This window comes from Bombina bombina, chromosome 6 (assembly GCF_027579735.1).
Source record: "Bombina bombina isolate aBomBom1 chromosome 6, aBomBom1.pri, whole genome shotgun sequence".
Taxonomy (NCBI): Eukaryota; Metazoa; Chordata; class Amphibia; order Anura; family Bombinatoridae; genus Bombina; species Bombina bombina.
The window spans coordinates 678041436-678066328 of record NC_069504.1 but is presented as its reverse complement, the minus strand read 5'-3'; positions in this window follow the sequence as shown (position 1 = coordinate 678066328).

Genomic DNA, 24893 nt, shown 5'->3' with positions numbered 1-24893 from the left:
GTTTATTGCAGTGGGCTAAAGGAGGTATAGGGATTCATTGGTTAGGAAGTTTATTGCGGTGAGCTATTGGCAGTATAGTTAGTGGAAGTTTAGTTTGCGGTGGTGTGTTATGGTGGTTTAGGGGTACACAGGTATAGTTATTAGTTTGTGTGCTAGAAATTTAAAAGTGATCCTTTACTTTACATTGACAATGTTGTTGCAGATGCTGCTTGGAACCTATTAGCCTCCAAACATGTAACCAAAATATTATTGTATTTTTTAATATACTTTTAAAGGATGTTGTTGAAACAATCTGCTTTGTACTTTTGTATCCACTTTGTTTTTTTGGACATATATATATATATATATATATATATATATATATATATATATATATATATATATATATTCTGAATATGTCAAGATGTGATATAATTGTTACCACTAGGTGGTGCATGAGCACTACGTTTTTTGGCGCCTTACACAAATCATTTAAATAGTATGATAATATGAGCTGTATTTTAGCATGAATAAGGGTTAATTGTCAACCCGAAAGGTTGCTGTTTTCTTGGGGATCCCCCATATTTTCAATAAAGTCCACTTTGTTTAGCTGGAGCTTTGGATTATATGTGGTTACTGCAGGCTTGGTAAGTCTTCTCCAAGCAAAGTGTGTGGTGCTGTATTCCTTTCAGCATTTTAGCTTTGAATATTTCACCAGCATTGCCACCCATTGGGATGTATAGTAGAACACCTCTTAGCTATGCTGTCTTTAAAGACCGCATCAGATCCCTTTTGCATATATCACCGCCTTGCAGCACTTTTAAATTGCTGTAAAGAATAATTTTATGTTTTATCCACATGAAAGAAATCAGCGCCCACAATTGCAAAACAAGTCAAACCCCACTAACTTCTTCCATCTTATTCACACTGTATAATAGGGGCAACTATTTAGGCATCTACACAGAGGGCCTGATATTCAAAACCTCGCCGCTCAGGTGAGATATTCTATGAAGTCTTGTCGGTATGGCGAGGCCCTTAAAAAATATTTAGAAACACACATTTTAACTTAATGTTTATGTTGCTATGCAGTGTTCTTTATGTGAAACAGAAGAGACTGCTACATTGCAATACAAGGTCTAAAAAAAATCTTAAAGATTTTGTGTGATTTCTCTCCATGCCGGCGAGGTTTTGAATATCAAACCCCTAGTGTTTGAAGTCTAGATTTGATGTGTAACATTGTGCAGTTTTTTCTTACTGCCACTTGTCCCCTGGCATCCCTTGAACTCTACATCTACAAAAAACAAAAGTGAATAGCATTCAAGGAGAGTTTATTACCCACTGAGGGCTAGATTACAAGTGGAATACAAACACGATCGTGAGGTAACTTTTTTTTTGCACACATTACAAGTGGTGCAGTGTTTAAGTGATCACAAATTAGTTGGCGGGGAATCACTGTAATTTATGCTCCCATATTTTCTATGGGCGGCATTAAGCATCATTGTGCCCTGGTATTGCAGTAGAGCTAATCACTATATGGCTGTTTAGGGGCTATGAGGCTGTTTAGGGGTTACTAGGGTAGCAGGGTAATTTGCAGTGGGATATTTGACAGTTTAGGGGTTACTAGAACAGGAGCAGTATTTGTCATATGAGCTGATACATTTGCATCTCTCTTTACAACTGGAGTTTTATAGGCTTTAAAAAATCTGAAGATTGAATAACAGTTTGTAAATCCTGTTTTTTATTCAATCATTTGAGGAATGGCTCCCAGAAAGTATAACAAACAGGCAGGCACTCCCAAGTCTTTGGAACTCCAATAACGTATTCACCAGCAACAGTGAGTCAGGCTCCCAAACGTGTTGAGTCTCTTTTGAGAACTAAGCAGCTATCTCACCTCCTTGCAGCTATCTCCATGTCTCATGCCTCTTGTATAGGAGCTATTGTTAATTTCAAGTAAAAGTGGTGACAAACCTGTGTTGTCAAAGTCTGCTGCTACTAGTAATGAACCTCCCTACACTAAATGCATTTGCAAACTACTAGCTCTCAGAAGCACCCTGCTTTGCTATGTATTCTGCAATTCCTGTGTAAAGCTCTCCTTGGGCACATATACAGAGCTCTCAACCATTCCACATACTGCTGGACAGGGTACACTAGAAATTTTGGGGCCCTTTACCAAACCATTCTTTAAGGCCCACCTCCCCATTTGACTTGTGCACACTTTATTCAACTATAGTCAAACTGAAAATGTGATACGGTAGTAACAGTAATAACACACATCCACAGAAAAACACACAGACACATGCATACATACTCGCACACAGACATACACTAACACAAATACAAAACACACACACACAAACACACACACACATCCACAGAAAACACACACTCAGCTCCTGTTTACACTGACCTTACAAGTAAGGAGTTAGACTACATTTAAAAGGGACAAGTTCAATACAAATATGGGGTTCTGATTAGCTTTTTGGGAAGGAAGATGCCAACAATATGATGCCAAAACTATGGAGTGGCTGCAAGGGAGACCCCTGAACTGCCTAAACACTAAATTAAAGTGTTAAGGTAAAGTGGTTGAGTGGTGGGTTGGTGAATTCCAAAAAGGTCTCAACATCAGTACAAATTTTTAGATTATTCAGCAGTAAGGAAAACTGTTCTAAAAAGGAAAAGACAATGACACACAGAGACACTCAGACACACACTAAAATAGACTGCAACAGAAACAATCTCACACACATTCACAGAAAACACACCCACAAAGACAATCTCACACCCACAGAAACACTCACACAAATACACACATATGTTTTTTTATTATTAAAGGGACATAGTATCCTAGATTTTTCTTTGCATAAAAGTTTTTTAGATGATTTATTTATATAGCCCATCTGTTTTTTTTAACAATGTAGTTTCGCTTTTTTTAACAACATTGTGCTATTTTTCAAACTCCTAACCAAACCCCAAAGAATTAGATGTAGAGTAAAGTCTACAAATGTCTGCGTTCTACTGTTTGTGTAAATGTTCTTTTCATATGCATGGAAGGGGGGTCTGCTCTTCTTGCTTTCCCAGCCCCTTTCACTGGGTGTCCCAACCTAACCTCTTAAAACTGTAAGTTTCTAAGTAGGTTTTTAAAAGGTTTTTTACTGGATTTTTAGATCAGTATCTGTGCATATTCCTCTTTATAGTAGTGTATATTACAGTGTTTCCCAAATTCAGTCCTCAGTACCCTTTCTCAGGCCTGATATTCTATATATCTTAAATAAATAGGTCTCTTCTAAGGAGAGACAAAAAGGGATTTTAAAAGTTTCTGATATGATAAAATGGATAAACCTAAGTATCCTCAGATAGGCAGTGCCTAATACCTAGTGAAATTAATTCAAAACAATGAAGGTAAGGAAAGGAAGGTATTGTGCGGCACGCTTTAAATAAGAAACTTATCTTAGTGAAATATGGACTGAGAGGACGGTTCTAACAACTTAAATATAAAATATAACTTTTATTATTCATGATTTAAAATAGGTACAGACAATTAATACATACATAACGCTTGCAAATAAACATGGATTTATGTCAGACCATATATATTCTTATCATCAGGTAAAAAATGTGTTTTACCATCGCTACGTATCAGTGCTTGACAAATTTTATGTTAGTCTGGTACCAAAATATCCTAAGTGTAAGGATTAATAGAATTAGTTTAAAATCTTTCAAAGCCTTTGAAAAAGCAGTAAGCAAAACGCGCGTCAGGCGTTCACACTGCTTCTTCTATTCTTATAGAACTAATACCTCTTAAATTGTAATTGTGCTGGCCTTATCGGGCAATAGTGGTTGTTTTAGGGGGGATAATTTAACTTTTCTCCGGTACGGTAGATATCATGCTTTTGTTTGAAGCACTATAAATGACTGTTGATATAATTTACATATAGTTTGGGAAACCATTATAATAGAATACTATTTTATCCTCGCTGAATTATCAGCAATTTATTGTCTCCTCAATAACGTAAGGTTACCCTTACACTGAATAGCAGTTTAAAAGCACCATCGTTCTTAGAGAATCACAACATATGTTTCAACATAGATACTTAATTTCATACAATATAGGAGAGGCGTGTGTTAGTGAACATTTGTGTTTCCCTTGGGAACACATTTTTTATACTTTATCTTTTCACTCCCTTGAATGTGCGATCAAAGGAGCCTGAAAATTGAGCTAATACTTTGTGAATAAGGCACTGATCACAGTTACCGGAGATTCAACTGAGCTGATAATGGGGAATACAAGGTGAAGTTAGACATAAAGGCCACTTTTGGAACCAATGTATGTAAATATTTGTGACTATGATTGATCTAAAAAACATGATTTTAAATAAAAAAAGATGCCAACCTGGATAGGGTCATGGGGAGCGGTTGTCAGCTGCACTCTTCAGTTCAGGATGCTTCCAATGTGTACCCCTATCTCCCAAGTCCCCATGCCCAGCTCTGGGAGCCCTGTCTTTCCCAGGCAACATGTTCAGCACTGGAAGCTGCTCAGAGCAGGAACATCTTCCTCCCCCTTCATTCCAGGTGGGAGGCCCTCCCTCCCCCTCTAATTTGCAGACTTTTGCTGCATGGCATTCTGAAACTTATATTATCTAGCTGTGCACCCTAGAAATAGCCCAACAACATAAGACTACATTTCTGAGGCACCTGACAGCAGTAGTCAGAGGTCCCCACAAAGGCCCCAAAAAAGGATGCCCATCAGGACCTGACTGGAGTGCCTACTTCCACCCCCTGATGACAGCCCTACTGCTGGATTATCATGGTTTGGTAGCTCAACCCTCTTATTCTTCCTACAGCTTCCTCTTGAGGGAAAATGCCTTGGTTTCCAGAGTGAAACCAGGGACTGCTATGTTCCTGCTTAACTAAAATGCCACCAATCCCACACAATCCCACCGATGACATGATCAATAATCCCAATGACCGCCCACTGCTCTGTGCCCTCTGGTCATGGCTCCACCCTCAAAAGACATGTGGACCATTGCCTACAAATCCCTCTCACCCCCAGTTCCAAAAATACTCAGGCACTCTTAATGATTTCATTGAGTAGTTCTGGTGTCTATTCCTACTTATGTACTTATCTTGCTTTAGTACATACTGAATTCCTTCCCTGTGTGAACACCTATTCAGCCCTTTCTCCATTAGATACTGCTTTTTTTAGAGCATTCTCCAGTTTCATGTTATGGTGCATACTACAGTCTCTTGTTCGCTTTGTATCCATCCTGGTATTACATTTCATTTAAATGCGGGCCCAGCTCAATATACATCTGATCCTGTTAAACCTAATATTACATAGGATGAACAATAGTGTATGAAAGCTGCTAGAACTGCTATAGGAACTGAGACCAATTGATAAAATAAAGAAATGTCAATCAACTGCTTTGTAACAAGTCCATAGCTACATAATAGTCATGTGGTCTTACCTGAGAACAAAGCTCTGCAAGCAGTGGAGATCAAACAGGCAGGTGCAATCTTAAATTCTATAAACAAGGCTCATATTTAAACATTTACTATTAGCTTTTGCATTGGGAGAGTGACTGTTTTGGGTAGGAGCGAAGTTAAATCCAGTACTCGTTTTATATTAAAAATCTTGCAATGGTGTTTATTTACAGCAACTTTCTGAACATATACAAATGAATTTCCAAGAAATATTAATAACCTACCAATTGCTTTTTAACCCATATGTTGTTAGCCTTGACAACTCTGATGTGAGGGAATAATATATCACTTGCACATTATGATCTGTGTTTTTACCTGCAGACATACGTTTGTGACAAAGATATTTATTATGGAAGGGGAACCATAATGCACAAATCAGTAGTTAAATATTCAAAATGGTTTATAATTAAAAAAAAAAAAAACATCCATACCATAATTCACTGTCTAAGCCTTCATGACAGAGGACACAAACAGTACCGAAAACACAATTAGCATTCTAACCCTACATGGTCAAAGAGCACTGTAATTTGTCCACAGGGAGGAGGAAACTGGATCTAAAGAATGAAAAATATTGCTACACCTCTGATTCCCACATTGCTATAACAGATGTCTGGAGAATGTATGATGACAGAATACATTTTGTCTCAAGGTTCCTATTTAGCGTTTTTTACATAGAATCATGAATTCTGAAGCCAACCTTAATTTGTATGAACAATTGCACATGTCCTACAGTTTCCTGGATTTCAATCAGATCATTATTCTGAACTGAAAACGTTTTTTTTTGTTTTTTTTTTTAAAAAGCAAATAGCCGATGTTACCCGAGTTTTTAAATCAATTCAACACACTCATATTAAATGCCATAAGCACATTATATGTAATTATTATTCACTATTTTTACAGTTTTCATTCACTTATATAACTAATCCTGAATTAGATCATACTGGTTTAGTCAGTAAATTAGATTACAAGTTCCTCATTATAGAGGTTCATTTTGCAATTGGATGTTAGCTCTTTCTGTATAAATTAAAATTAATACAATGTATTACAGTTGAATAGGAGGCAGAATTCTGTCAATGTGTATTTGTAATAATAGCAATCATTGCATCAGGAACAGATAAGGAAGCTTTTATCTTTATAAGGTAAAAAATTACGAAAAGAAAAAAAAACATCTCCATCTTTTGTTACTAATCAACCCATAACTGACAGACATAGTGATGATTTAGTGAAAAGCAAGATAATAACCGTCCGTAGAAACTAAGAAAATTTTAGAGAACATTTGCATACTCAATTACTCCATACACTGCATTCAATTGATTATGTTGTTGTTACACCTACGTATAATAACATAAGATTGGGAAAAAAGTCCTCTGAGTTCAATCTGCTGATTTCCTGTGATCCATGACATTATAGTGACATTTGACAAAGCTCTTCTGAGCAGGGCCCTCCATCTCCTGCATTAATTTGTTTTGTCTGCGTCATGTATCTATTTTTTTTTTATACCATGAGTCAGTGTCACTACTTGCACTTATTTATGTACCCAGACCTACGTCATTTTGAGCTTTATACTAATGAATAAGTAATAATGACAATAACAACAATAACAAAAGTTGAACTGACTGTAATAAATCACGTAGGGCTAGATTACAAGTGGAGTGCTAATTTATCACACACCCAGAAAAGGGAAAATGTACCCGCTTGCAGGCGCACAATGAATAAGTGGATGGTTATTAATACTTAGCTAGATTATGAGTTTTGCATTATGAGCGGCACAGTGCACTGCTAACTTGCAAGTTATTGTCACCATTCACTTACCTACAATGCAGGTATTATAGGTTTGCAAAAACCCGGCGTTATCAGGCATTATGTGAGCGTAAAGCAAAATTGAGCTCCATACCGCACTCCAATACCAGCGCTGCGGTGAGCTGTGGTGAGCTGGTTTTACATGCTCGTGCACGATTTCCCCATAGACATCAATAGGGAGAGACGGCTGAAAAAAAGCCTAACAACTGCAAAAAAGCAGCATAAAGCTCCGTAATGCAGCCCCATTGATTCCTATGGGGAAACTAAATTCATGTATACACCTAACACCCTAACATAAACCCTGAGTCTAAACACCCCTAATCTGCCATCCCTAACATCGCAGACACCTACATTATACTTATTAATCCCTAATCTGCCGCCCCCGCCACCGCCGCCACCTACATTACAGATATTAACCCCTAATATGCCGCCCCAATGTCGCCGCCACCTACATTACACTTATTAACCCCTAATCTGCCGCACCAATGTTGCCGCTACTTACCTACACTTATTGACCCCTAATCTGCCGCACCCAATGTTGCCGCCACCTACCTACACTTATTAACCCCTAATCTGCCACCCCCAATGTCGCCACAATCTACCTACACTTATTAACCCCAATCTGCCGCCCGCACCTACCTACACTTAATAACCCCTAATCTGCCGCCCCCAATGTCGCCGACACTATACTAAAGTTATTAACCCCTAACCCTAACACCCCCTAACTTATATGTAATTAAAATAAATCTTAATGAAACCTACTATTAATAACTAACTAATTCATATTTAAAATTAAATACTTACCTGTAAAATAAACCCTAAACTAGCTACAATATAACTAATAGTTACATTGTATATAGCTTAGATTTTATTTTTATTTCACAGACAAGTTTGTATTTATTTAACTAGGTAGAATAGTTAGTAAATAGTTATTAAATATTTACTAATTACCTAGCTAAAATAAATACAAATTTACCTGTAAAATAAAACCTTACCTGAGTTACACTAACATCTAACCTTACAGTACAATTAAATAAATTACATAAAATAAATACAATTAACAAAATTACAAAAACAAACACTAAATTACACAAAATAAGAAATACATTATCAGATATTTAAACTAATTAAACCTAATCTAAAAGCCCTATCAAAATTAAAAATCCCCCCAAAATAAAAAAAACCCTAGCCTAAGCTAAACTACCAATAGCCCTTAAAGGGCCAAAGAAAATCAGCTCTTTTACCTGTAAAAAAAAATACAAACAACCCCCACTACAGTAAACCCACCACCCACACAACCAACCCCCCAAATAAAAACCTAACTAAAAAACTAAGCTCCCCATTGCCCTGAAAAGGGCATTTGGGCATTGCCAATAGAATGCAAGCTCAATCCTATTGGCTGATTGCATCAGCCAATAGGATTTTTTTACCTTTAATTCTGATTGGCTGATAGAATTCTATCAGCCAATCGGAATTCAAGGTACGCCATCTTGGATGACGTAATTTAAAGGAACCTTCATTCTGCAAGAAGATGTCAATTTAAGAGGATGCTTCGTGCTGGATGTCTTGAAGATGGAGCCGCTCCGCCCCGGATGGATGAAGATAGAAAATGCCGTCTGGATGAAGACTTCTGCCCGGTTGCATTAAGACTTCTGCCCAGTTGGATGGAGACTTCTGCCGCTTCATTGAGGACTTCTGCCAGCTTAGTTGAGGATGAATATCGGGTCTTCAAAAACTGTAAGTGGATCTTCGGGGGTTAGTGTTAGTCTTTTTTAAGGGTTTATTGGGTGGGTTTTATTTTTAGAATAGGGGTTTGGGCACTTGAAAAAGAGCTAAATGCCCTTTTAAGGGCAATGCCCATCCAAATGCCCTATTCAGGGCAATGGGGAGCTTAGTTTTTTTTTAGTTAGGATTTTATTTGGGGGGTTGGTTGTGTGGGTGGTGGGTTTTATTATTGGGGGGTTGTTTGTATTTTTTTTTACAGGTAATAGAGCTGATTTCTTTGGGGCAATGCCCTGCAAAAGGCCCTTTTAAGGGATATTGGTAGTTTAGTTTAGGCTAGGGTTTTTTATTTTGGGGGGGGGATTTTTTATTTTGATAGGGCTAATAGATTAGGTGTAATTAGTTTAAATATCTGATAATTTATTTTTTTATTTTGTGTAATTTAGTGGGGTTTTTTCTGTAATTTAGTTAATTGTATTTAATTTATGTAATTAATTTAATTGTAGTGTAAGGTTAGGTGTTAGTGTAACTCAGGTTAGGTTTTATTTTACAGGTAAATTTGTATTTATTTTAGCTAGGTAGTTAGTATATAGTTAATAACTATTTACTAACTAGTCTACTAAGTTAAAATAAATACAAACTTGCCTGTAAAATAAAAATAAACCCTAAGATAGCTACAATGTAACTATTAGTTATATTGTAGCTAGCTTAGGGTTTATTTCATAGGTAAGTATTTAGTTTTAAATAAGAATTATTTATGTAATGATAGTAATTTTTATTTAGATTTGTTTAAATTATATTTAAGTTAGGGGGTGTTAGGGTTAGACTTAGGTTTAGGGGTTAATAAATTTAGTATAGTGGCGGCGACATTGGGGGCGGCAGATTATGGGTTAATAAATGTAGGTACATGGTGGCTATGTTAGGGGCGGCAGATTAGGGGTTAATAATATTTAACTAGTGTTTGTGATGCGGGATTGCGGCGGTTTAGGTGTTAATATGTTTATTATAGTGGCGGTGATGTCCGGAGTGGCAGATTAGGGGTTAATAAATTTATTTTAGTTTATGGGTGGTTTACTTTTTAGCACTTTAGTTATGTGTTTTATGCTACAGCTTTGTAGCGTAAAATCCATAACTACTGACTTTCAGTTTACGGTATGGATCTTGACGGTATTGGCTGTACCGCTCAATTTTTGGCCTCCCAGGTAAAAACGTTGCGTTATGGCCAAAAAAGTGTGCAGTGCAGCTAAACCGCAAAACTCGTAATCTAGCCGACTGCAAGCTAATAAAAAAATTGCACTAAGCAGTTTTTTGGGGATAAAGTTGGTGGGTGTGGGGTGTTAGAAAAAAAAACAGCACTGAAAAGTGCCTTTGCATAGCGGTCTATGGGGACTGTGTTCCCAGTAAATATATATGTATATGCTTATATACATATATATTTATGTGTTAATATGTGTATATACACATATTAATACATAAATATATATGTATATATTTATACTAGACATATGCGTTTCGTTTAGGCCAAATTTAGTTTTCAACTGAATTTTGCCCGATTTGGAGATTTGAATGCATCCGAATTTCCGAATCGGTCCCATAACTAAAATCTCAGATACATTCTTTATTCATATTCAGAATTTTTTATTTTTCTAATCTAAACCGCAGTTCCCTGACATCGCTGACACTAACTAAATCACAAAATAATCATATTAACCCCTAAGCCACTGTTCCCTGACATCGCTGACACTAACTAAACCTATTACCCCTAAACCGCCGTTCCCAAACATCGCCAAAGCTAACTAAACCTATTAACCACTAAACCGCAGTTGTGAAACATCGCTGACACAAACTAAACCTATTAACCCCTAAACCGCAATTCCTAAACATCGATGACACTAACTAAACCTATTAACCCCTAAACCACAGTTCCCCGACATCGCCAACACTAACTAAACCTATTAACCCCTAAACTGCAGTTCCCAAACATCGCTGATACTAACTAAACCTGTTAACCTCTAAACCACTGTACACCCACATCACCAACATTAACTAAAGCTATTAACCCCTAAAATGCGGGCCCTTACATCACAACAACCTAAATTAAACTATATTAACCCCTAAACCTAACACCCCCTAACTTTAACATATTTAAATTAGACCTAAATTAAAGTTGCAATTATTAACTAATGACCTATTTAAAAATAAATACAAACTTACCTGTGAAATAAAATTAAAACCTAAGCTAGCTACAATATAACTATTTACTAACTACCTTGTTAAAATAAATACGAACTTACCTGTGAAATAAAAATAAAACCTAAGCTTACACTAATAAAACCTAACATTACTAAAAATAAAAAACCTAACAGTACAAAAATAAAAAAACCTAACATTACAAAAAAATGTAAAACTACAATTACAAAAAATAAAAAAACTACCATTACAAAAAATAACAAACGAAATTATCCAAAATAATAAAAACTATTCCTATTCTAATACCCTGTTTAAAAAAAAACACCCCAAAATAAAAAAAAACCTAATCTACAATAAACTACCAAGGGCCCTTAAAAGGGCCTTTTGTAGGGAATTGCGCTAAAGTAAACAGCTCTTTTGCAAAAAAATAAAAACAAACACCCCCTAACATTTCAAACCCCCCACCCAACCCCACAAGATTAAAAAAATCTAAAAAAAAAAAAATGAATCTACCCATTACCCTGAAAAGGGCATTTGTTTGGGCATTGCCCTTAAAAGGGCATTCAGATATTTTACTGCCCTTAAAAGGGTATTCAGCTCTTTTTCAGATCATTAAAAGCCCTAATCTAAAAAAAAAAACACCCCCAAAAAACAAAAAAAACCCTAACACTTACTCCAAAATCAGTATTCACAGTTGCTGAAGTCCAGTGAAAGATCTTCATACCAGCGGCGAAGCAGGGATGTCTCGTGATGGATGAAGATGGAGCCGCCTGGATGAAGATGCTTTGCCGCTTTTTTTTTTTTTTTTTTTTTGTCAGTGGTGTGCGTGGCTGGTGGCTTGATAGTTGGGTGTTCGGTTGCTGCTTGGCTGCTTGTGTGTTTGAGTGGTTGGTTGTTTGTATGGCTGGTCGACTGGTTGCATGTTTGACTGGTTGTTTGACTGTTTGGTCCCTGTTATTCTCATTCAGTGTAGACTGAATGGGGTTATGGCTGATAAAAAAGTGAATTACTTATGACTGAGAATCTAAAAATAGTGTCTTGGAATGTGGGAGGAATTTCATCGCCAATAAAACGAAAAAGTATAATTAAATTGCTGGGGTCTCATAAACCTGATATAGCATTATTGCAAGAGACACACCTGCCTGAAAAAGAAGCTACAAAACTTAAGGTTAAATGGGTGGGTGAGGTGATTACTTCTGATTATGACAGTAAGAAGCATGGAGTAGCAATCTTGATAAATAAGTTATTACCATATAAAATTATAAAAAAAATAATAGATCCAATAGGCAGATATGTGATAGTCCATATTGAAATAAATAATATATTGTTTAGTGTATGTAATTTATATGGTCCAAATAAAGTGGACTACCAATTTTGGGATTCATTAACAGTTAAATTATTGGAGTATAGGGATCAAAACCTGATAATAGGAGGTGATTTTAATTTGGCCTTCTCTTTAAATTTGGATAGATTAAATAGTAAATGTGGAATCAAAAGAGATAGGAAAACACGTATATTACAGAAATTCTGTCACAAAACTGGGACAAGAGATATATGGAGACTCCAAAATCCAGACGTTAAGGCTTTTTCATGTGTCTCCAAGTCACACCAGACGTTTTCACAAATTGATATGTTCTTGATAGCTGAGACAATGACGGGTAGGAAAGTAAAAACAGAGATCTGTGATATAAAGATTTCAGATCATGCTATAATCGTACTAAATATAGAATTAAAACCATATCAAAAACATTGTAATAATGAAATATTTTTCCCTAAGTATCTATCAAAAAATAATGCTTTCCAAAATTGGTTGAAGAATGGCGAGAATATGCGATAAATAACAAATCCTATGAGAATAAACCGGAAATATTCTGGGAATGTGGCAAAGCAGTTTTAAGGGGGGAGGTTAAGGCCTATCTGTGTAAAGCTAAAAAGAAAAATAAACAACAGGAGGAACAGCTTTCTAACGCTGTTAAAAATAGCTTTCAGGCGTATATAACACAACCAAAGAAAGTCCTATGGGACAAGTATATAAAGTTAAAGATGCAGAGAGACTTACTCTTAAAGCAAAATACGATACAAGAGGATATATGTACAAAAGCATTATATGGAGGCTTTAAGGGAAGATCTGCTAAATATCTAGCACATATAACGAAAAGAAGAATTAAAAATAACATTGGGGCAATTAAGCAGGGATCACTCATGGTTACTACTAATAAAGAGATACAGAACGTTTTTGTAGACTTTTTTAAAAACATATATACGGCTGAAGTAATTAATCAAGAGGTAAAAAATAAATTTTGAGATAAAATTGAACTACCAAAATTAGCACAGGAGACAATGGAAATCATTAATGCCCCCATTTCATTAGGAGAAATTGAACAAGAAATGAAAAATCTTAAAACTAATAAAGCTCCAGGACCAGATAGGTTACCTGCGGAATTCTATCAAATACTATTGGAAGAAATCTCACCAGTTTTATATACAGTAACTTATATAATAGTTTCTTTTTAGAACATAAACAATGTTCGACTGGTTTTGCTGCGTCCAACATCACACTTCTTCTCAAAAAAGATAAAGATCCAGAAAATCCGGCATCGTACCGCCCAATATCGTTACTTAATATAGACTATAAGATACTGACGGCTATAATAGCTAACCGTATTAAACCATTTATATCTAATATTATTCATGATAATCAAACTGGTTTTATGCCAGGGAGAAATCCGGTAAAAAATATTAGGAAAACAATGTTGATTATAGAATATTTAAGATAAAATTAAGAATAGCAGGGGAGGTGCGATTTTGGACGCAGCAATACTCGCGGTCGACGCTGAAAAAGCTTTTGATTATATAAGTTGGGACCACCTATTTACAACTTTAGGAAAATTTGGCTTTAAAGATAATATTACGAATTTAATAAAATCCTTATATAATAACCCGATGTCAGCGGTGGTAGTTAACGGGAATACGTCTGAGAGCTTTAGGTTACAGAGAGGGACCCGACAGGTATGCCCTCTATCCCCGCTACTATTCAATTTATCAATTGAACCTCTTGCAATACGTCTGAGAGAATGTATGCATGGTATACATATTGGAAATCAAAAAATGGTTCTCTCTTTATACGCAGATGATTTGTTGATATATTTAAGTAATATAGAAGAAAATCTCCCAGTATTATTGGAAGAGATTCAATTATTTAGTGAGATCTCAGGATATACGATGAATTTGGGGAAGTCGGAATTGCTATGGTTAAAAAAGTCTCCTGATTTTAAAAGATCATTACCTTTTAAGGAAACACTACAGATGAAATATCTAGGCATTATTCTGTCCAAAAACATGACAGAGTGTTATGGATTAAATTATCCCAAAGTATTTGAAGAATGTAAAAGTAAACTAATAACTTGGGCTAACTTACCTATCTCCCTAACTGCCAGAGTAATGTTAATCAAATCTATCTTATTTCCGAAAATTCTTTATTTATGTCAGAATATTCCTCTATTATTACATAAAAAAGATATTAGATGTTTTAAAAAACATTGTACGCAATTTATTTGAGCAGGTAAAAGGCCAAGGATTGCACTAGATAAACTGCAGCATAACAAATTAGCAGCAGGATTGGACTTTCCAGACATAGAAGTGTATAATTTGGCAACTACAGCTAAATATGCATTGGACTGGATAACCAATCAGGAATACTCAACATTTGGTCATATAGAAAGTGATATGATTGAACCATTTAATTTGGGAACACTCCTGCATTGCCCCATAAGTAAAATCCCTAAGAGAATCGCGAATATGTTAATATTTAAAAATACAATAAAGGCATGGCAACAGGTCTGTACGCGAGTGCAGGTAAATCCTTTTTGCACGAACATCCTCAGTATGTGTGGTAACCCGGAATTTCATCCGGGTTTCACACAAACAGTATTTCATCGTTGGAAAAGGAAAGGTTTAGTATATGTTAAACAATTACTGTCGGAAGACCTGACAGTCAACTCTTTTTTGAACTTGGCTGGAAGCTATGATCTTCCAAAAAAGGATTTCTTTGCTTTCCTACAGATACGTCATTTCATCAATAACCTACAAATTAAATATGAGCCTAGTTGGTCTATGGGGATTTTGGAGAATGTTATAAAATTATATGAAAGTGGCAAAACATCAATATCAATAGTTTATAATATGATAAACTCTTTCAATAATGAAGTACATTTAAGGGCGATAAAAGATAGATGGCATAATGAGTTTCCTAATTTAAGGATAGGGGAAATAGAACAATCATTTAAATTAAGTTATAAATATTGGGTTCCGACTAACTGGAGAGAATCACACTTGAAAATGATCAGGAAAGTCTATGTTACCAACGCCAACGTATCTGAGTGGTACGGAACTATTTTAACATGCCCTAAGTGTAGTGCAGAGAAGGCAGATATTATTCATTACTTTTGGGAGTGTCCAAAGATCCGCCAGTTATGGAGAAAAATTAATTATTGGCTTAAGAAGAAACTTCATATAGAATTTGACATCCAAATCTTTCATGTCTTCTTCTTAGTAAAGTATTCATATAAACATAAAGAGAATGATCTAATTAACACTATAATCTTTGTAACCAGGAATTTAATCCTTAAGGATTGGAAAGGAGTGAAAGCCCCTAAATTGGTGGCATGTAAAAACGTATTAGTTAGACAATGTATGTCAGAACAATATAGTCTACGAGACTTTTCTAATGACCATTTAGATGTTTTTTTTTAAGAAATGGGAAAAATTAATTCTATCATTATACCCGAATATACAAACAACTGATAGCACCTCTTAGAAATACAGAATATGTAATGGTTAATATCATAGCAGGCATATTTCCCCAAAGCTGGAGTGCGGAGTAGGAACTAATACAGTATATATGGAATGATTGTGTGTGTGCAGTGGGGTTTGTTTTTTTTGTTTTTTTCTCCCCCCGCCCTCCCTACCCCCTTGTTCTCTATTATCTATTCATCTATTTAGCCTAGAAGACAGGATTTTTGTTATACTGTTTAAGAGCATAGGATGTTAGATTAATGTATCAGGTTATAATAGCTATTGTATGCTCTAATCAGAATACAAACATGTTGGATATTGTGAACGTTTATGCAAAAGATATATCAACTTTGTATATGTGAAATTACGAACAATAAAATTTGTTAAAAAAAAAAAAAAAAAAAAAGATGCTTTGCCACTGGTATGAAGATCTTTCACCAGACTTCAGCAACTTTGAGTACCAATTTTGGGGTTAGTGTTTTTTTTATTTTTTTGGGGGTGTTTTTTTTTTAAAATTAGGGCTTTTAATGGGCCGTAAACGAGCTTAATGCCCTTTTAAGGGCAGTAAAAGAACTGAATGCCCTTTTAAGAGCAATGCCCATACAAATGCCCTTTTCAGGTCAATGGGTAAATTAGGCTTTTTTTAGCTAGTTTTTTTGTATTTTCTGGGTTTGGGGGATGGGGGTTTGTAATGTTAGGGGGTGTTTGAAATTTTTAGCAAAAGAGCTGTTTAACTTTAGGGTAATGCCCTACAAAAGACCATTTTAAGGGATATTGGTAGTTTATTATAAATTAGGGTTTTTTTATTTTGGGGTGTTTTTTTTTTTTTAAAACGGGGTATTAGAATATGAATAATTGTTATTGTTTTGGATAATTTTGTTTGTTATTTTTTGTAATGGATTTTTATTTAATGGGCCGAACTAGAGCCAAATGCCATCTTGAGGGCCATACAAATGCCCTTTTCGGGGCAATGGGTAGATTAGGTTTATTTTTATTTTGTGGGTTTAGGGTGTGTGGGTTTGTAATGTTAGGGGGTGTTTGTTTTTATTTTTTTGCAAAAGAGCTGTTAACTTTAGGGCAATGCCCTACAAAAGGCCCTTTTAAGGGCTTACAAAAGGCCCCTTTAAGGGCCCTTGGTAATTTATTATAGATTAGGTTTGTTTGTTTTTTGGGGGTGTATTTTTTTTTTAAACGGGGTATTAGAATAGGAATACTTTTTATTGTTTTGGATAATTTCGTTTGTTATTTTTTGTAATGGTAGTTTTTTAATTTTTCGTAATTTTAGTGTTTCTTTTTTTGTAATTGTAGTTTTATTTTTTTTTGTAATGTTAGGTTTTTATTTTTGTAATGTTAGTTTTTTTATGTTTGTAATGCTATGTTTTTATTAGTGTAAGCTTAGGTTTTATTTTTATTTCACAGGTAAGTTTCTATTTATTTTAACTAGGTAGTTAGTAAATAGTTATATTGTAGTTAACTTAGGTTTTATTTTTATTTCACAGGTAAGTTTGTATTTATTTTTAAATAGGTAGTTAGTTAATAATTCAAGTCTATTTTAATTATGTTAAAGTTAGGGGGTGTGGTTTAGGGGTTAATAGATTTCATTAGTGTTGGTGATGTTTGGGAATGGCGGTTTAGGGGTTAATAGGTTTAGTTAGTGTCGGCGCTGTTTGGGATCGGCGGTTTCAGGGTTATTAGGTTTATTTCAGCAATGTCTGGGAACTGCAGTTTAGTAGTTAATAAGTTTAGTTAGTGTTGACAATGTTTGGGAATGGTGGTTTAGGGGTTAATAGGTTTATTTAGTATTTAGTTAGTGTCAGCGATGCTGTGGAATGGCAGTTTAGGGGTTAATAGCTTTATTTAGTGTTGGCAATGTGGGGGGGGGTGTTGTTTAGGGGTTAATAGGTTTAGATAGTGTTGGCAATGTGGGGGGACTGCGCTTTAGGGGTTAATAGCTTTATTTAGAGTCGGCGATGTGGGTGGCCGCGGCAGTTTTAGATAACTTTCACCTAGATTTAGAGTTCTGCGTAAGGGTTAAAAAGCAGCGTTAAGGGGCTGCTTGGATGAAGACTTCAATCGGATGGAGGACCTCTTCTGCCCCGCTTGGATGAAGAATTCGGCTCGGCTGAGTGAAGACGACTCAAGGTAGGGAGATCTTCAGGGGGTTAGTGTTAGGTTTTTTTAAGGGGGGTTTTGGTGGGTTTTAGTGTAGGGGTATGTGGGTGGTGGCCGGGTTGTAATGTTGGCGGGGTGTATTGTATTTTTATTTACAGGTAAAAGAGCTGATTAATTTGGGGCAATGTATAAATGTAGTATACCCTGCGCAAACACTCTAAGACAGTGTACCTCTAGCTCATTTCAAAGGGTTCCCTAGTGAACCCCGAAATAAATAACAAGTATATGAGAAAATAGAGGGGAGTGCCAATACAGGCTGAGGTATAGGTGAAAAAGTTGTAATCGTGTGCTAAAAACAATTATAATCGGCTATATAAAATATTATAAAAATGAATTAAGGTATGATAAAATAGAATATGATATATGTATCTATTTTAATACAATATACAAGAAAAAATGGCAAAATCCATATATTCAATATCATGGATCCATGTAACAAACTTAAAATATATACAAAATGAATACAGCGATATAAAATAGATAACATTGCATAAAAACAAAGAACAACACTGTAGGGCTACAGTGAATAAATGAGAATGGCCTGAGGCCCAAAAGGGTCCAAAATAGGTTTCAAATCCTAGACAGATCAGATAGTGTCCATCCCGTTGGTGCTGAGTATATATCCAAAGTCAGTGGTGAAAAACATGTGACAAGACGTGATGTATAAATGTGTTGAAAAATGTTATAAAATTGTTGAAAAAATGTTGTGAAAAATGTTGAAAAGATTATAAAAAATAACAAAAAAGTGTACTCCTGAAAATTGTGGACCAAAAATATGAAACAACAAAAAATATGTGAAAAAATATATGAAAAAATATATATAATAGTTCCTCGAAAATATCCCAAAGAAAAATCAAAAGGTTGTGATAATCATATATCCCCAATTTTCCTCTATAGTGACATTATGAATTGCTGAAATCAGAGTTCATAAAAAACATCTATAAAAAAGATTTGAGTAAGCACTTTACCTATATATGAACATATTAGTTGATGTTTTTTACAGTATTGTTTGTTTCCTTTTTTCAAAGGGTTTATAGATGTTTTTTATGAACTCTGATTTCAGCAATTCATAATGTCACTATACAGGGAGTGCAGAATTATTAGGCAAGTTGTATTTTTGAGGATTAATTTTATTATTGAACAACAACCATGTTCTCAATGAACTCAAAAAACTCATTCATATCAAAGCTGAATAGTTTTGGAAGTAGTTTTTAGTTTGTTTTTAGTTATAGCTATTTTAGGGGGATATCTGTGTGTGCAGGTGACTATTACTGTGCATAATTATTAGGCAACTTAACAAAAAACAAATATATACCCATTTCAATTATTTATTTTTACCAGTGAAACCAATATAACATCTCAACATTCACAAATATACATTTCTGACATTCAAAAACAAAACAAAAACAAATCAGTGACCAATATAGCCACCTTTCTTTGCAAGGACACTCAAAAGCCTGCCATCCATGGATTCTGTCAGTGCTTTGATCTGTTCACCATCAACATTGCGTGCAGCAGCAACCACAGCCTCCCAGACACTGTTCAGAGAGGTGTACTGTTTTCCCTCCTTGTAAATCTCACATTTGATGATGGACCACAGGTTCTCAATGGGGTTCAGATCAGGTGAACAAGGAGGCCATGTCATTAGATTTTCTTCTTTTATACCCTTTCTTGCCAGCCACGCTGTGGAGTACTTGGATGCGTGTGATGGAGCATTGTCCTGCATGAAAATCATGTTTTTCTTGAAGGATGCAGACTTCTTCCTGTACCACTGCTTGAAGAAGGTGTCTTCCAGAAACTGGCAGTAGGACTGGAAGTTGAGCTTGACTCCATCCTCAACCCGAAAAGGCCCCACAAGCTCATCTTTGATGATACCAGCCCAAACCAGTACTCCACCTCCACCTTGCTGGCGTCTGAGTCGAACTGGAGCTCTCTGCCCTTTACCAATCCAGCCACGGGCCCATCCATCTGGCCCATCAAGACTCACTCTCATTTCATCAGTCCATAAAACCTTAGAAAAATCAGTCTTGAGATATTTCTTGGCCCAATCTTGACGTTTCAGCTTGTGTGTCTTGTTCAGTGGTGGTCGTCTTTCAGCCTTTCTTACCTTGGCCATGTCTCTGAGTATTGCACACCTTGTGCTTTTGGGCACTCCAGTGATGTTGCAGCTCTGAAATATGGCCAAACTGGTGGCAAGTGGCATCTTGGCAGCTGCACGCTTGACTTTTCTTAGTTCATGGGCAGTTAATTTGCGCCTTGGTTTTTCCACACGCTTCTTGCGACCCTGTTGACTATTTTGAATGAAACGCTTGATTGTTCGATGATCACGCTTCAGAAGCTTTGCAATTTTAAGAGTGCTGCATCCCTCTGCAAGATATCTCACTATTTTTTACTTTTCTGAGCCTGTCAAGTCCTTCTTTTGACCCATTTTGCCAAAGGAAAGGAAGTTGCCTAATAATTATGCACACCTGATATAGGGTGTTGATGTCATTAGACCACACCCCTTCTCATTACAGAGATGCACATCACCTAATATGCTTAATTGGTAGTAGGCTTTCGAGCCTATACAGCTTGGAGTAAGACAACATGCATAAAGAGGATGATGTGGTCAAAATACTAATTTGCCTAATAATTCTGCACTCCCTGTAGAGGAAAATTGGGGATACCAGCGTAATAACAGCGTTGTCTTAAGGGTGTGCTGGAAAAAAAAGGAGCATTAGGACCGCGGGTCTTTACCGACAAAACTCTAAATCTAGTTTGTTTTGGCAATCCCCGGCAAATTAGTTATGTTAAATTAAATAATTTTATTGGATCCTTTCATTTTTTCATTTTTTCAGATCCATTCTTTATTCATATGGATTATTCTATTTTTAACTTCCAAATAGAATAATGCATATGAATAAAGAATGAAAAAAACGATTTAACTTAACATAACTAATTTGCCAAAATATTTTTTTTTAAACTTAACTAAACTAATTTGCCAAAACAAAATTACTTATTTAACTAATATAAACAAAATGAAACATAAACATTTTTTTAGCGTCGCACATGTCTAGTTTGGTGAAGCACTCCTATTTCTGCCCTTAGGTGCTGCTTTGTTTGCCCAGGGTGCACATGAAGTGTACAATACTCCAAAATGAACGGGAGCACTCCCTGGGTCTTAGTATTCATATTTTATTCTTTATACATGTAACGTTTCGGGTTGCCCCGTCCTCAGACCATAGACAAATACAAACAGATAATTACTTACTTTTATACCCCTCCATCCTTGGATCCTCTCTAACATTGCTGCAGGCGGCGTTCTGGAAGTGACATCACATCTGTACCATTGTCACGTGTTCCAGCAGGTGTGTGTAAGTTGTCATGGTTATTGGACGCCACTGGTTAGCGTGTAAGGCAGGTCCTATGTTGCGAAAATTAGAAACAATAATAGGCAGAGTATTTAGTACATTCCTTATGTGTATAAAGATCCATTGCAATACATTTTTATTTTCAAGCCGTCTTGTCTATATTTATGAGGCATACTCTATTGCTATTCACTATATTGCTGTTTCTATATGACCACAATAAATCTGTTTGCTTCTCTTCTGGATACACTGGTCTTGATTATGAAGTACAGAGAAAAAAATATTCTATTCTTTCAGTATCTATACTAATTTAATGTTTAATCCCTATCTACTGAATCACTTAGTTTTAAACTAACTTTTCTAGCCGGTTCTTGTGCTAGATGAAGCAATGCCAGTCCAGATATGTATTGAGTCCTCTGGGTACAAGTGTACCCAGTGTGTATATCCATCTTGCTTCGCTTTGGAGTAATGTACTTGCTCTGCCACCACCTCTAGCAGGCACTGTGATATGATCTATGATGGTGTATCGCAGATCTGATACTTTATGTCCCACCTCCATGAAGTGTCTTGTTACAGTCTGTTCTGACTCTTTCTTCTCTATTGTTGATCTGATGGCCATTCTATGGTTGGCCATACAGGTTCTCAAGGTGTTGACTGTCTTACCCACATAAAAATTTCCACATAGACAGTGAAGCAGATACATTATTTGGGTTGTTGTACATGTTACTCTGTATCTCAAGTAGTATTTTGTATTCTTATATGGGTGGCTGAATAATTTCCATGTTGTTAATCCATTGCAAGTGACACAGCCCAAGCATCTGTAGCATCCCTTTTTTTGATGTAACCAGGTGGTAGTTAAATAACATGTCCTTGAATCAGTTTGAATCAAGTGATCCCTTAGGGATTTTGCTCTCCTAAAGCCCACTCTGGGTGGCCTCGTAGGATTTTATCCATTTCCGGGATTGGCCAATACTTATTGATGGTGGAAGATGTTCTCTCATCCCCAAATGTATAGGTCAATGTCATTGTTAATGGATCTTCTTCCTTCTTATATATTTTTTATTGTATTGTACAGTAGTGATTATTGTGTGTCCTCCTTTATTTTATTCCTACTCTCCACCAGTAGTTTGATGTGATAACCCCTCATTTTAAATTGTTGTTCCAATTCATGTAGTTATTTTTCCTTGTTGTTGGGCTCAGTTATTTCTTATGACCCCTTTCATCTGTGAAAGGTAGGTAAGGCCCTTTTTAATGACAAGGGGTGGCAACTTGCTGCAAGCAGTAGGGAATTTTTATCTGTAGCTTTCCAGTACAAGGTTGTTATTTATTTCCCATCCTTCTTGTATACCCTCAGGTCCAAGAAGTGTATTGTCTGGTATCTATAATTCATCTTGAACTTCAGTGCTGTATGTGCATTATTCAGTTCCTGGTACCAACTTTCCAATTCCTTCTTCATACCATACTTTTAAATTCCTCCTTCGTACCATTCCAAACCACAAAAAGATAATTTATGTACCTTTTGTACATGCTGATCCTTGTGTCCCTAAATGCCTGTGTACCAGTGTTTTAAAAATCAGCCATAAAAATGTTTGCATATGCCGGGCCTTGTTGGACTCCATGGCTGTTCCCAACATGTGTAAGTAGTACTTTTGTTCAAACCTAAAATAGTTTAATTCCAAGACACAGATATAGACAAGACGACTTGAAAAAAAAAGATGTATTGCAATGGATCTTTATACAAATAAGGAATATACTAAATTCTCTGCTGAATATTGTTTTTAATTTTAGCATATAGGACCTGCCTCACATGCTAACTTGCACATGCCTGGCAGAACACGTGACGGCAGTACAGACATGACGTCAATTCCAGAACACCGCCGCCAGCAGCGAGGAGAGGATCCAGGTGGAGGGGTATAAACTAAGTGATTTTCTGTTTATATTTGTCTATGGTCTAAGGACGGGGAACCCCAAAACGTTACATGAATAAAGAATAAAATATGTATACTAAGACCCAGTGAGTGCTCCCGTTCATTTTGGAGTATTGTATATATTCATATTCATATACATATATATTTACATTTACTGCACATCGCTGCACGACTTAAGTCCTTTGCTGCTCTAATTCTCACGCTGTGTCTCACGGGATGAGAACAAGGTTCCCATTGGAGCCTACAGAAGCACTCTCTCGTGAGCGCAAAGCTTCTGAGCAATGCAAACGCGAGGTCACGTTCGCATTGCACCTCACTTGTAATACCAGCGCACATTTGCGTGCATTAGTATTACTAAGTTAAAGGGACACTCAATCAAAATTAAACTTTCATTATTCAGATAGAGCAGCCATTTTAAACAACTTTCCAATTTACTTCCATTAACTAAATGTGCACAGTCTTTTTATATTTAAACTTTTTGAGTCACTAGCTCCTACTGAGCATGTGCAAGAATAAGTGTGTATGCATTTGTGAATGGCTGATGGCTGTCACATGGTACAGGGGGAGTGGAAAAAGACATAACTTTTAAAATGATCAGAAATAAAATCTACTACTCATTTGAAGTTCAGACTAAGTGCTATTGCATTGTCTTGTTATCTTGCATTTGTTGATTATGCAAATCTACTGTGTTGACTGGTCCTTTAAGTGCAAATATCACTTTGGCAGAAGCAATATTTTGCGCTCAACTTGTTATCTAGCCCATAATCAGAAAACCTTGCCAAGACTCTAATCGAACTCAGCATATCTGCATAAAAGTGGCTATTAAAAGGATAATTTGAGCCATAAACACTCTCTTTTAATATTTGAGAGGCTCCCACAGTAGAAAAGCATCTAAGTATTATTTTGAACTATTACTTTCTTTGGGAGCCAAAAGATTAGAATAGTGACCAAATGACCCAGCCTATTATCTGTGAAAGCCAGGATTGCTCACATTGACCCATTTTCTGTATCAATCCCATTAAAGCAAAAAAGTTAGAGTTTGACTTATAGTGCAAATTCCTTGCTTCCTCCAGAATTGGAAAGCTTTTGTAGTTATACACCACAAGGAATTCTGGATCCCCTTGTCACAGGAGGTAATTTATATATTAATATTTATTTTAAAGGGATGCCCCAGTTGTCAGGTCATGTAAAAAAAAAAAAATAGCTCATACCAATAGCAAGTTAGCATATCTGTAAAAACAAATAGAGGTAACTGCCTGGGGCTTATATAAAGGTTCAGTCTGCATCAATTACAAATTAAACTGAAATTATTTAACTACAATATAACTTGCTTTAGTATCTATTAATTTTTTCTCAATAAAATAAGTTTATTGTGAATATACATACAGTATATAGCATTTCACAAGACTTGTGAGAGAGCTTCAGGCATACCTCCCACTTTCTGAAGTTTTGTTTTATTTTACAATAGCTAAAATACTTA